Source organism: Chrysochloris asiatica, unplaced genomic scaffold (genome assembly GCF_000296735.1).
Source record: "Chrysochloris asiatica unplaced genomic scaffold, ChrAsi1.0 scaffold00042, whole genome shotgun sequence".
NCBI lineage: Eukaryota > Metazoa > Chordata > Mammalia > Afrosoricida > Chrysochloridae > Chrysochloris > Chrysochloris asiatica.
In genome coordinates, this window is record NW_006408560.1 from 18,365,080 (window position 1) to 18,376,955 (window position 11,876).

Genomic DNA, 11,876 nt, shown 5'->3' on the forward strand with positions numbered 1-11,876 from the left:
CTTTGTTTCATCACAATGATTACAATTTCCTCCACGCAACAACAGTTAGCCTACCTCCTCCCTGTGGCTTGAATGACATTTCAACCATCTTCCTATAGCTTTTCAATTTTGTCCTTAGCCATATGTGGCTCTTTTGATTTTGAATAACTGACCATTCCATAGTGAGCATACCTCACTAGTGTTGTTGTGCACATATCTACTTGTGTCCTGGCTCGTATTTCTTGTGACCCAGTAGAGGGATTTATGGGTCATAAGTTATTTTTTTTTCCAACTTTCTGAAGAAGCACCATATTGTATTCCATAGTGGTTGAATCATTTTAATGTCCCATCAGCAATATAGTAAGGATCCAGTCTCTCCACATGCATGCCAGCATTTGTTGTGTGTATGTATGTGTTTTTAATTTTGCTATTAACACTGGTGTGAGATGATACCTCATTGTTATTTTGATTTGCGTCACTACAAAATATTTTTCCCAGTCTGTGGCTCCCTTTTTACTCTTTTGCTGAAATCTTTTGATGCATATAATTTTCTAATTTTCAGGAGGTCTGAGCCATCTATTTTGTCTCCTATTGTTTGTGTGATTTTTTGGGGGGTAATGTTTGCTAGTGTATGCATGTCATATATTAGAGTCCCTAGGTTTGTCTCTATTTTATCAATGATAATCTTTGTAGTTCTAGCTTTTACATTTAGGTCTTTATACAGATTGTGTTTGTTTTTGCATGTGGCGTGAAATATGGGTCTAGTTTCATTCTTTTGCAAATCGATTTCCAGTTTTGCCAGCATCATTTGTTAAAGAGACTATCTCTTCCCCATTTAATATGTTTTGGCCCTTTTTAAATATCAGTTGACTGTATGTGGATGGATTTACTTCTGGATTCTCAATTCTGTTCCATTGATCTATGTATCTTTCATTGCACCAGTACCAGGCTGTTCTGACTACTGTAGCTATGTAATAAACTTTGAGATCAGCCAGTGAGAGACCTCCAACTTTGTTCTTCTTCTTAAGCAGTGCTTTAATAGTCCATTGTCACTTTCCTTTCCATAAAGTGTCTGATCACTTTCTCTCTCTTTAAAGAATGATATTGGAATCTGGATTAGGATTGCATATATGTATAGATTGCCAAGGGTAGTATTGAGATTTTAATGTTAAGTTGATAATGTTAAGTCTTCTTAACCATGAACATGGTATATTCTTCCATTTTTGTAAATCTCTTTTGTTTTTTTGTGGTAATGTTTTGTAGTTTACTTTGTATAAGTCTTTTGTTTCTCTAGTTAGAGTTATTCCTAAACATTTCATCTTTTAGGTGACTATTAAAATGGTACTGTTTTTCTAATTTCCTTTTCAGAACTGTCTTCATTAGTATAGAGGAATCTAACTGGTTTTTGTTTATTGATCTTATTCCCTGCCACTTTGTAAAATCTTTCATTGAGTACCAATAATTTTATTGCTGAGTCTTTGGGACTCTCTCTCTATAGGATCGTATCATCTGCAAATAGAAGAAAAGTGTTTTATTTCTTCTTAGCTGATTTGAATTCCTTCAATTCCCCTTTTTTTGCTCTGGTTAAAACTTCCAACACAATATTGAATAAGAGTGGTGATAAATGGCATCCTTGTCTGGTTCCTTTTCCCAAAGGGAATTCTTACAGTTTCTCCCCATTGAGAGTAATGTTGGTTTAGAATATATGCTCTTAATTATGTTGAGGAATTTCCCTTCAATTCCTGTTTTGTTGATTTTTTTTTTTAAATCAAGAATGGGTGTTGGATTTTGGTAAATGCCTTTTCTACATCAATCTATATGATTATATGGTTATTTTCGTTTTTTATTTAGATTTGATTATCTTTCTAATATTGAACTATCTTTGCATCCCTAGTATGAATCCCACTTTATATTATTTTTGATATGTTGTTGAATTCTATTGGTTCTATTGAGTTTTATTGAGAATTTTTGCATCTATGTTCATGAGGTTTATTGGTCTATAATTTTCTTTTCAAGGTTTGCCCTTGCTTGATTTTGGTATTAGGGTTATGCTCGAGTCATGAAATGTATTCGGGAGGTTTCCATCCTTTTCTATGTTCTGGAATAGGTTGAGTAAATTGGTGTCAGCTCTTCTCTAAATATTTGATAAAATTCACCAGTGAAGCCATCTAGGCCTGGTCTTTTTATTGTTTTTATTGGGAGTTTTTGTTTTTTATGGCTTTCTTTAAGGTTTTATTGTGAATTGAGTGGTAGTTTACATAGGAGACCATCAACTTTACACTCATCCTATAGTATTTCATTTCATTGCAATGATTACAATCCCCTCCATGCATCATAATTTAACAGTATTTGCTTCTTTTCCCTCTATTATTTTTTTGTTTTTTGTTTTTCTGTTGTTGTTGTTGTTCTTTTTTTATGTACACCAAAACACTCAGGAATATACAATCATTCAAACACCCAAAGGGCACACCCTGCTAGTTTGACCCCCAGATGCCAGCACACAGCCTCTCTTCCTCCATGAGTCTAGAATTATTGGGAGTTTTTTAATGACCTGATCAATTTCTTCTTCTGTTATAGGTCTCCTCAAATATTCTACTTTATTCTTTGTTCATTTAGGTAGATCATGTTTTTCTAATAATTTACTTATTTCCTCTAGATTTTCAAATTTATTGGAGTACATCTCCTCATAGTATTTGTTATTATCCCTTTTAATTCTGCTTGTTCTGTTGTGATATCACTCATACTGTTTCCTATGTATATTACTTGCAACTTATCCCTCTTTTCTTTTGTTAGATTTGCCAATGGTTTGTCAATTTATTAATCCTTTCAAAGAACTAAGTTCTCTCTTCTTGATTTTTTTTCTATTGGTTTTGTTTTCTAATTCATTTATTTCTGCTCTAATCTTTATTAGTTATTTTCTTCTAAAGACTGTAGGCTTATTTTCCTGATCTTTTTTAATTGTTGGAGATGATGTGGTAATGTGTTGATTTTGATTCTTTCTTCTTGGATGCATGCATTTATTGCTATACATTGCCCTTTAAGCACTGCTTTTTCTCTGTCCCAAAGATTTTGGCATGTTAGCTTTTCATTCTCTAATGTGTCAAGAATTTTTCTTTAATTTTGTTTATTTCTTCTATTACCCAGTTGCTTTTAAGCAGGATGTTATTCAGTTTCCATGTATTTGATTTTGTTTCCTTGATTGCCCTATTATTATTTCTAATTTTCTAGCATTGTGATCTGGGAAGAGAGTTTGTAGTATTTTGACGTTTTTAAATTTATTTAGATTTATTTTGTAGCCTAACATATGGTGTACTCTGGAGAATGTTCTATGTGTGCTGGAAAGGAATATGTATTATGCTGTTTTTGAGTTGACTTTTCTGTATAAATCTATGAAGTCAAGTCGATTGTTTGTGTCATTTAGTTCCTCTGTGTCTTTTTTGAGTTTCTTTCTGGTTGTTCTATGCTTTTTTGAAAAGTGGTGTATTAAAAGTTCCTACTATTATTGTAGAGTTATCTATATCTTCCTTTCTATTAGAGTTAGATTTATACATTTTGAGGCTTTTTCATAGGGAGCATAGATATCTATTATGGTTATGTTCTGTTGTTCAATGGACCCTTTAGTCATGAGATAATGTCCTTCTTTGCCTTTTGTGTTGGTTTTTGCCTTAAAGTCAATTTTAACCAGAGATTTATATTGTCCCTCTTCATTTTTGATTGTCATTTGTTTGATATATCTATATATATCAAACACATCCTGCACCATGGCCACTCAAGCATTGTCTGCACCATGCCCACTCCACTGCCTCCTTCTCCTCTGAGCATTTCAAGAAATTGCATGAGATCTTCCGGGCCTGCATGAGGACCTACAAGGGGTGCCGGAGCAGCTGTTGGGGACAGCAGGGACTGAAGAGAAGAAGAAGGTGATCCGAGATTTTGATGAAAAGCAACAGAAAGCAAATGAGATGCTGGCAGAGATGAAGCAGGAACTACATTATGCATCCATCTTTCCATAACCCCATGATGTCCAAAATTCAAATCTACCAGAAAATTCTTGACAAACTGCATCAGGAGGTGAGAAGCATACCTTTGATAGCTGCATCTGGGGGCTGAGGCGACATGAAATACAGCACATATGCTGTGGAGAATGAGCACATGAATCAGCAACAGTCTCAAAAGGCATTGCTTTTGCAAGATATGGATAGCCTGAACCGGGCCATCCAGAGCATTAAACATTCTCATCAGATTGCTACAGAGGCTGCCCAGATTGGCTCAGAAATCATAGAGGAGCTAAGGGAACAATGAAAGCAGCTGGAACATAACAAGAACAGACTGGTGTTCAAGTGAAAACTTGAGCAAAAGTCAAAGGATTCTCCAGCCAATGTCCAGAAAAGTGATAACCAGTAAGCTGCTGCTTCCATCATCATTTTACTGAAGTTTGGCATCCTGGAAGGCCTAGTTTATTACAAATTCTTTTGCCATCATTAAACTCCCTATAGTGAAGGACGTGGACCAGAACTCTGAGTCTGTGAATGAATGATATTAGGGACATAAGATAAATGAGCTGCTACTGTGGGCTAACAGTTCAAGGATGCACTGTACCGGCAAACTGTAGGAGGAGAGAAGAAAAACAGAAAACCACTTAAACTGCGAAGGAACATCAACAAGGCCAGAATGATATACCAAGGTAATAAATGCTGTTTATGACTTCTTTAGATTAAAAATAATAATAATTTAGTTTTTAGTCTTTGTTTGTCTTTGTGTGCAAGGTGTGCTTTTTGTAGGCAGCATATTGAAAGATCCTGTTTTCTTATCCATTCTGCTACTTTCTGTCTCTTCACTGGTGCCTTTAATCCATTGATGTTCAACATAATCATCAAGAGTTATGAACTGATTACAGTTACTTTATTGTGCGTGTTTTTTATGGTGCTGCTGGTTTCTTTGTTCCACGTGTTTTCATATGCTGAGTTAATTTTTGTGTGTTCTTTGTGTTGCCAATTTCTTCATAGTGTTAATATTTACCAAATCTTCAAGGATTTTTATATTCTTGATTTCATATGAAGGTATATTAAGTTTCTTTCAGGTTATCCTGTAATTTATTAATTTCTTCCCCATTTTCAAGCACCCTGTTTTATCTTGAAATCTAATTGTCTTCCTTGCCATTTAATATTCTCTAACTATACTTTACCCTCTTTTTGCTTTGTAATTGTTTTCATTATAGATTGATATTTTTCAGTTCCTATTTTCAGTCTTTTTAGTGAATACTTCTATATCTGGATTGAATTCTGGGTGGTGTTGCTGGGTAGATCAGTCTCTGGTTGTTGTCTCTCTTTGTTCTCAGTTCAAAGGACTGATTTACAAATTTTGTCAATTTGACTTTGTTATACAAATTTAACTTGTTATACAAATTCTTTTCATTTATTTTTATCTAAAATGTTCTAATTTCACCATTGTATTTAAGGGATAGTTTCACTGGGTGTATGATTCCTGGTTTTCAGTTTTTTTTTTCTTTCAGAGTTTTATATATGTCTCCCCATTGCCTTCTTGTCTGCATGGTTTCTTCTGAGAAATCAGAACTTAATCTTACTGGTTTTCCTTTGTACATAACATTTAATTTTTCCCAATCTGCTTTCAGGATTCTTTCTTGACTTTGATTTTGAAGAGTATGATTATGTTATCTCTTGGTGATTTTCTTTTTGGGTCTGTACTGTTTGGAGCTCATTCAACTTCTTGAATAGTTATCTTCTCATCGTTCATGATGTTAGTGAAATTTTCTTCCAGTTGCTCTTTGACTATGTTTTCTGTGCCTTTCTTTGTCTCTTCCTGTTCTAGAATTCTAATCACCCATAGGTTTTTCCTCTTCATGTTGTCCCACATGAATCTTAGGCTTTCTTCAGATATTTTCATTCTTTTTTCTCCTTATTTTTCTAGCTTACTAGTATTGAGAGATTTATCTTCAAGCTCACTAATTCTGACTTTCATTGATTCAAATCCACTCCTTTGCCCTTTCAGTGTATTATCCCTTTCTGATATCTTAGTAGTAATCCTTTGGATTTCTGTTTGCAGGTTTTGTATTGTCTCTAATCCTTTATCTATTTTGTTTGATTACTCCTGTAGTGCTTTTCTGAGTTCTTCCTTATTTTTCTCAGCCTTTCTGTCAATCATTTGGAGCTACCTAAATATCATTCCTTTGATTTATTTTTCAGGTATTCCAGTGTCTCATTTTCCTCTAACATTTTCAAGCTCTGCCTCTTGGTCATTTTTTGGGAATTTTCTGTCTTGTTTCTTCCTGTGAACAGAAATTTTCTGCTGCTTTTGAGGTGTTATAATGCTGTTGTATTTGCATACGCTGGTGAACGTAAGCTGGTGTATTCTTAGGCACTCACCAAGTGTCTCCTGGTGGATGTGATAAGGAGATGAGCTTGTGTGATAGTCTTTATTTGCTGTTCATACAGCTCAGTTCCGAATGGATTTAGTTGATGTTGGTTGTATGGCTGATCTGGTGCCGGGCAGCCAGAATTGACTGCTTCCCAATAGATGGAGTTGTAGAGGGTATGGCTGTGTTGTACTATCTTGTTGGATGAGGCAAGAAGAAAGAAAACAAATAAACCAGCCAACAACAGAAAATTAAAGTCAACTGTTTTCTCTCCACCAATAATCCATATGCCACACCATCTACCATCCTCTTGCCTTCACAGCTACCAGAAAAAATTCCTGATGACCACCCTGCACCTGGTGGGCCTGCACAGATCACCAGCCTCCTTTCCTTCCTTTTGTTCCTCTCCTTTATTCTATATACAATATGTCAGTTCAGTCAACTCTCCCATTGAAAGCCAATCCAGGGCTGGCCACAGTCGACATTGTAGATTTGGAGCAAAGGCAGCTATAGTGGGATTATTGCAGATAGCTCCTTTCCAGGTCTCACAACCTGTTTCCACCTCTATGTGGCTCTGACTGCCTGGAAAGCAGGCGATTCCTTGGGGGTGTATGCTGATGGAGACCAGCCTCCCCTCTGGTCACCAGTGGAGTGTGAGGATCCAGAGGAAAAACAAGAAAAAAATCATTTTAATTTTGTCTTTGTGAGCCACAGGTAGATTTCTGCATTGTGGTGTTTTTGTTTTTGTTTTTGTTTTTTTCTTGTCTCTAAAGCCACTCACAAACTCTTGCCATGGCTACAGTAAGTCCATTCAGCCACCACAGCTCAGAAATCACCTCCTCTCTTGGCACGTCTGCTCATTTTTTTCTCTCAGTAAACATTCAGTCCACTTTTCTATCCCATCCTCTGAAACTCAGAGTTCTAGTTCTGCATTTTTGTCATCTGGTTTTCCATATCCTTGGTGAGAGGGTCCACATAGCCTTTCTTCTTAGTTCACCATCTTGCCCCATCTCTCAAAAAATCAATTTTTTGGTGAGTGCTCTAAGTAGTACACTTACTGTTGTTCTAAGTAGTACACTTAGGGAGCCTATCTAAAAAAACGTTACAGAAAGCAAACCCACTGATGTAGAGTCAATTCCAACTCATGGTGACTCCATAGGATCAACTACTCCATAGGATCATCTTGGTTGTAATCTTCACAAGAGCAGATTAACAGGTCTTTCATGACATCACTGGGTAAATTTGAACTAACAGCCTTTAGATTAGCAGTTGATTGCAAATCATTTGAACCACTCATAAACAAAGTATGAACTCTCTTGAAAAAAGAGGTGACATTCTCACCCACTCTGGCCCAAACCACTTATTGTTATACTATTGGCATTTTGAGGACAACAGAGCATCTATTGAGCTGCTAAACAAACATGACAGACAGAACTTGGTAGGTTTTAGGAGTTGGCAGCAGTGGCCACAGACAACATGCTATTTAGACATGTTGGTGAGCATCTTTGACATTGCTTAAGGACAGGTGTGTGTAGGAGAGATGTGTCTAGAAGTAGACCGGAATCTAGATTGGTTGGTCTAGGTCTCGGTTAATCTAGGTCCCACTTTCATGGAGTTATCCATAGAATTTTCAAATCCAGACTCAACGCAGTGGTGGTTGTGGTTGTATACCACTGAGTTGGTTCATACTCTCCGCGACCCTGTATAAGGTTTCTGAGGTTGCAAATCTTTACAGGAGAAGAAAGCTTTATCTTCCTCCCAAGGAGAGATTCATAATTCATACTACCAGGGCTTCTTAGACTCCACCGTGTTGTTGTTGCTGTTAAGTGCTGTTGAGTTGGTTCCAACCCATAGTGACACTATATAGGGTTTCTGAGGAGTGGCTGGTGAGCTTGAATCACCAACCTTGTGATCCAAATGGACTTTACAGTCCAGAGCATTAACTACCACAGTGCCACACCAGGACTTGCTAGTTTGAATTAATATGAACAACAACTACTTATTATTATTATTTAGGTGACCACAGAGTGCCTTGGTAGTTTGCATTTGACTAGGTGTGTTGCTATAGGGAAAACAATGGACTTCTAACCGCAAGTTTGATGGTTCAAATCCACCAGCCACTCCTTGGAAACTCTAAACAGGGTCACTATGAGTTGGAATCAATTCAACAGTACTTCAACAACAACAGTAACCTAAAGATTGACTGACAGTTTGAACACACCCAATGGCACCAGGAAAGAAAGTCCTGGTGATATGCTTTGTAAAGATTGTTGTTGTTAAGTGCTATAAAGTTGGTTCCAGCCCATAGTGACCCTGTATAGGGCTTGCTAGGAGCAGCTGGTGAGCTTGAACCACTAACCTTGTGGTTCAAACTAGCTTTACAGTCCAGTAAATTAACACACAGCACCACACCAGGACACCCATGGAGCAATTCTACTCTGTTACACATGAGGTTGCAGAAATTAAGTCAATAGCAATGGATTTGGTTTTGGCTTTTCGATGACTACAGATCATTTACCAACATTAGCTGTCTCTTGAGACTCTTTTTCAGGCATGGCCTCACCCTGCCAGCAGATCAGCTGAAGAGATAATGCAATGCTATCTTCTTATTGGTGCTCTTTATTTGATACCTCAAAGCTTATTATACCCTGGAGTGTGTACACTATCTCTATCAAAAAGATAAGAAGATAATGGTTTATCAGATGCCCGATCTTCTTGAGCCTCAGTGATTTTGAAGAATGAGAGGTTTCAGTGCTGTTACAAAAGGAGCCTAATTCCCACTTGATCCTATCCTTGAATAATGCAGAAATCCAGAGTAATCATAAAATTAACCATTGAGATAATGCAGATTAGTCATAGCAAACAAGACAGTTAATGCAAAACTGTTTTCCATGTAGTTTAGGATGGATTTACATGCTTACAAAACTAATTTGCTTCTGTCAGCCTCAGCTTTGGCAACTGGCTGAGTACTTCAATAATTATTTATGCCAAAAGCAATTTCATAAAAATTTTGCCTCCATCTAGGAGGGGTAATTAAGTACTGGTAGTCATGAATATTTCTTCTAAGATCTCTTCCTGCACTGCCAACATGTGAACAGGAAAGTAGGAAAAAATGCGTTGGTGACTCATTTGTCCCTTGATATCTTGACATCTGTTCAAGGAGTTATGGGTAGAAAATTTTTAAAAAGCAAAACTCATTGTCGTCCAAGAAACAATAGCTTCACCTGTTGGTATTTTTGTTTAATAAAGGCGTCTATGATTAAAAAAAAAAAAATTTATTGTGGAGAAATACATGTGACAAAACATTTTTCAGTTTAACTATAAGTATATAATTGACTGATATTTATTACATTCACCATGTTGTGCTACCAGCACCATGAGGTCGTTATATATTTTTTAAAGGCTTTTATTTTGAATTGAGCATTTGTTTACATGGCAGAACATCGGTTTTGCACTCAACCAATTGTATTTTGTTTCATTGCAATGATTACAACCCCCTCCTTGCACCATTGGTTAACAGCGTTACCTCTATTGCCTCTCTCTTTTTTTATATATACACAAAAACATGCAGGAATATATAATCATTTAATAACCAAAGGTACATTTTGCAAGCCAGCCTCCTGGCTTCCAGCATACAGTCTTTCTCTTTCCATGAGCCTAGAGTCCTCAGCTGTTCTATATCTCCACGCCATCACCTCTGCCTCTATCTCTAGTGTGGCTGCTTCTCTGGTTAGGGTCCCATATTCTGCTCATTCTCTTCTCTCTTAATTAATAGTCCTAGGGTCCTCTGTTCCTGGAATGTAAAATTAACTACTCCCCCCTTTTGGTTATGCATCTTTTACCTTTACAGTTGTGACAATCCTTGCTGTGCAGATATGTGTGTGTGTATAGTAGAACCTTCCCTGGTGGTGTCCTTTTGCTCAGGTAACCCTGTTAGTCCCTAGAGTGGAGGTGGGCAGACAGAGGAAAATAAAAGAATGAAAAATAAATGTTCATACCTTTATCTCAGAGGATTGGTTGGACCTCTGCGATGAGAGTGCTATTTTGACCTTGTATCTGCTCCTTCCAGTTCAAAGTGGTGGCATTAGGACTTCTTGACCACTGCAAGTCAGAAAACACCTCCTTTCTGACTACTGCTCCAAACCCATTTGCAGTAAGCCTTCAATCTTCCTAATTATTCCTTTCTACAAAGTTCAGAGTCCTGAGACTGTCCTTTGAACCTATTTTATCTGGTATTCTGTGTTATTACTGGCAGAGGTCTGTGTAGTCTTTTGCCCTACTCTGCCATCAAGCCCCGCCAATACTTATATTTTTAAGTGACTCTACCAGTGATATTTTTCCTTGTTATCATTCAGAGTAATTCCATTTTTCCAATCTATATGAGACTATAATTTCCTACAGTTATTTTTCTGGAGATTATTCCTGATTTCTTCCCAAGTCTTATAACACAAACAGTAACACTTATATTTCTTACAAAGATGTCTGGATCAGGATATTTGTAGAAGAAGTTTACACAGAGGTGATTCCTGGGAGGAATTCTGTAGAGAAAGCTCTGAGTACTTAGTAACCACATGGAGATTAGGAATGGATTATTCAAGGGGAAAATATCGGTATTTGCTGTATTCAGAAAAGTAAGAAAGGTAGTGGCTTGATTCTAATTTAGGCAAGCAGTGGATTTATCTTGAGTTAATGCACTGGCCTGCAAAGATGGTTTGAACCACAAGTCCAGTGGTTCAAGCTCACCAGTTGCTCCTCAGAAACCCTATACACTGTCACTTTGGGGTAGAGCCAACTCGATGGCACTTAACAACAACAACATCACAATTGAGGACTGAACAAATGCATTTGGATTGTTTAGAATAAATTCTTGGGTGTCTATGCATTAGTGTGGATATTTAGAATAGGGCTTTGTTTTTTTTCTCTGGAGATAAGGAGGAAAGTTGGTGGTACCATGAGAAAAATATCATGAAATGATATTATATTAAAAAGTCAAAACCTGTGTTGTAAAGCATTATCCTGATTTTATAAAACATGAAAGCACACATGCACATTTAAAAAATCTCATTTTTCCAAATGTCATTAAAAGACATGTTGTCTTAGTGTTTTTATAAGTATGTTTAACTTTTATTTAGCTCCATTCTATACTAGGTATTGTTGTTACGTGCCATTGCATCAGTCATAGGGACCTTGCATAAGACTTCTGAGGGTTGGTTAGTGGGTTTAAACCATCGACATTTTGATTCAAACTGACCTTGCAGTCCAGTGCATTATCCTCCAGCACAATACCAGGTATTAGAGACATTATTTCAGTGCTTTGAGGATTGTCTCTGTATTTTTCAAGGTCTTAGACAAATTTTGTTGGTGAGAGTTCATAGAGGAGAGGTTTTGTTGTTGTTGTTAGGTGCCATAGACTAGGTACTGATTCATAGTGACACTATGCACAATAGAACAAAACACTGCCTGGTCCTGCGTCAACCCTTGCTTAGGGTTTCCAAGCCTGTAAAACTTTGAGGGAGCAGAAAGC

General features: G+C 36.9%; 1 pseudogene; it reads left to right on the forward strand.

The window, feature by feature from the left end:
* Positions 1-4,464, forward strand: part of LOC102830074 — a 10,520-nt pseudogene extending 6,056 nt beyond the window's left edge.
* The last annotated feature ends 7,412 nt before the right edge of the window (positions 4,465-11,876 follow it).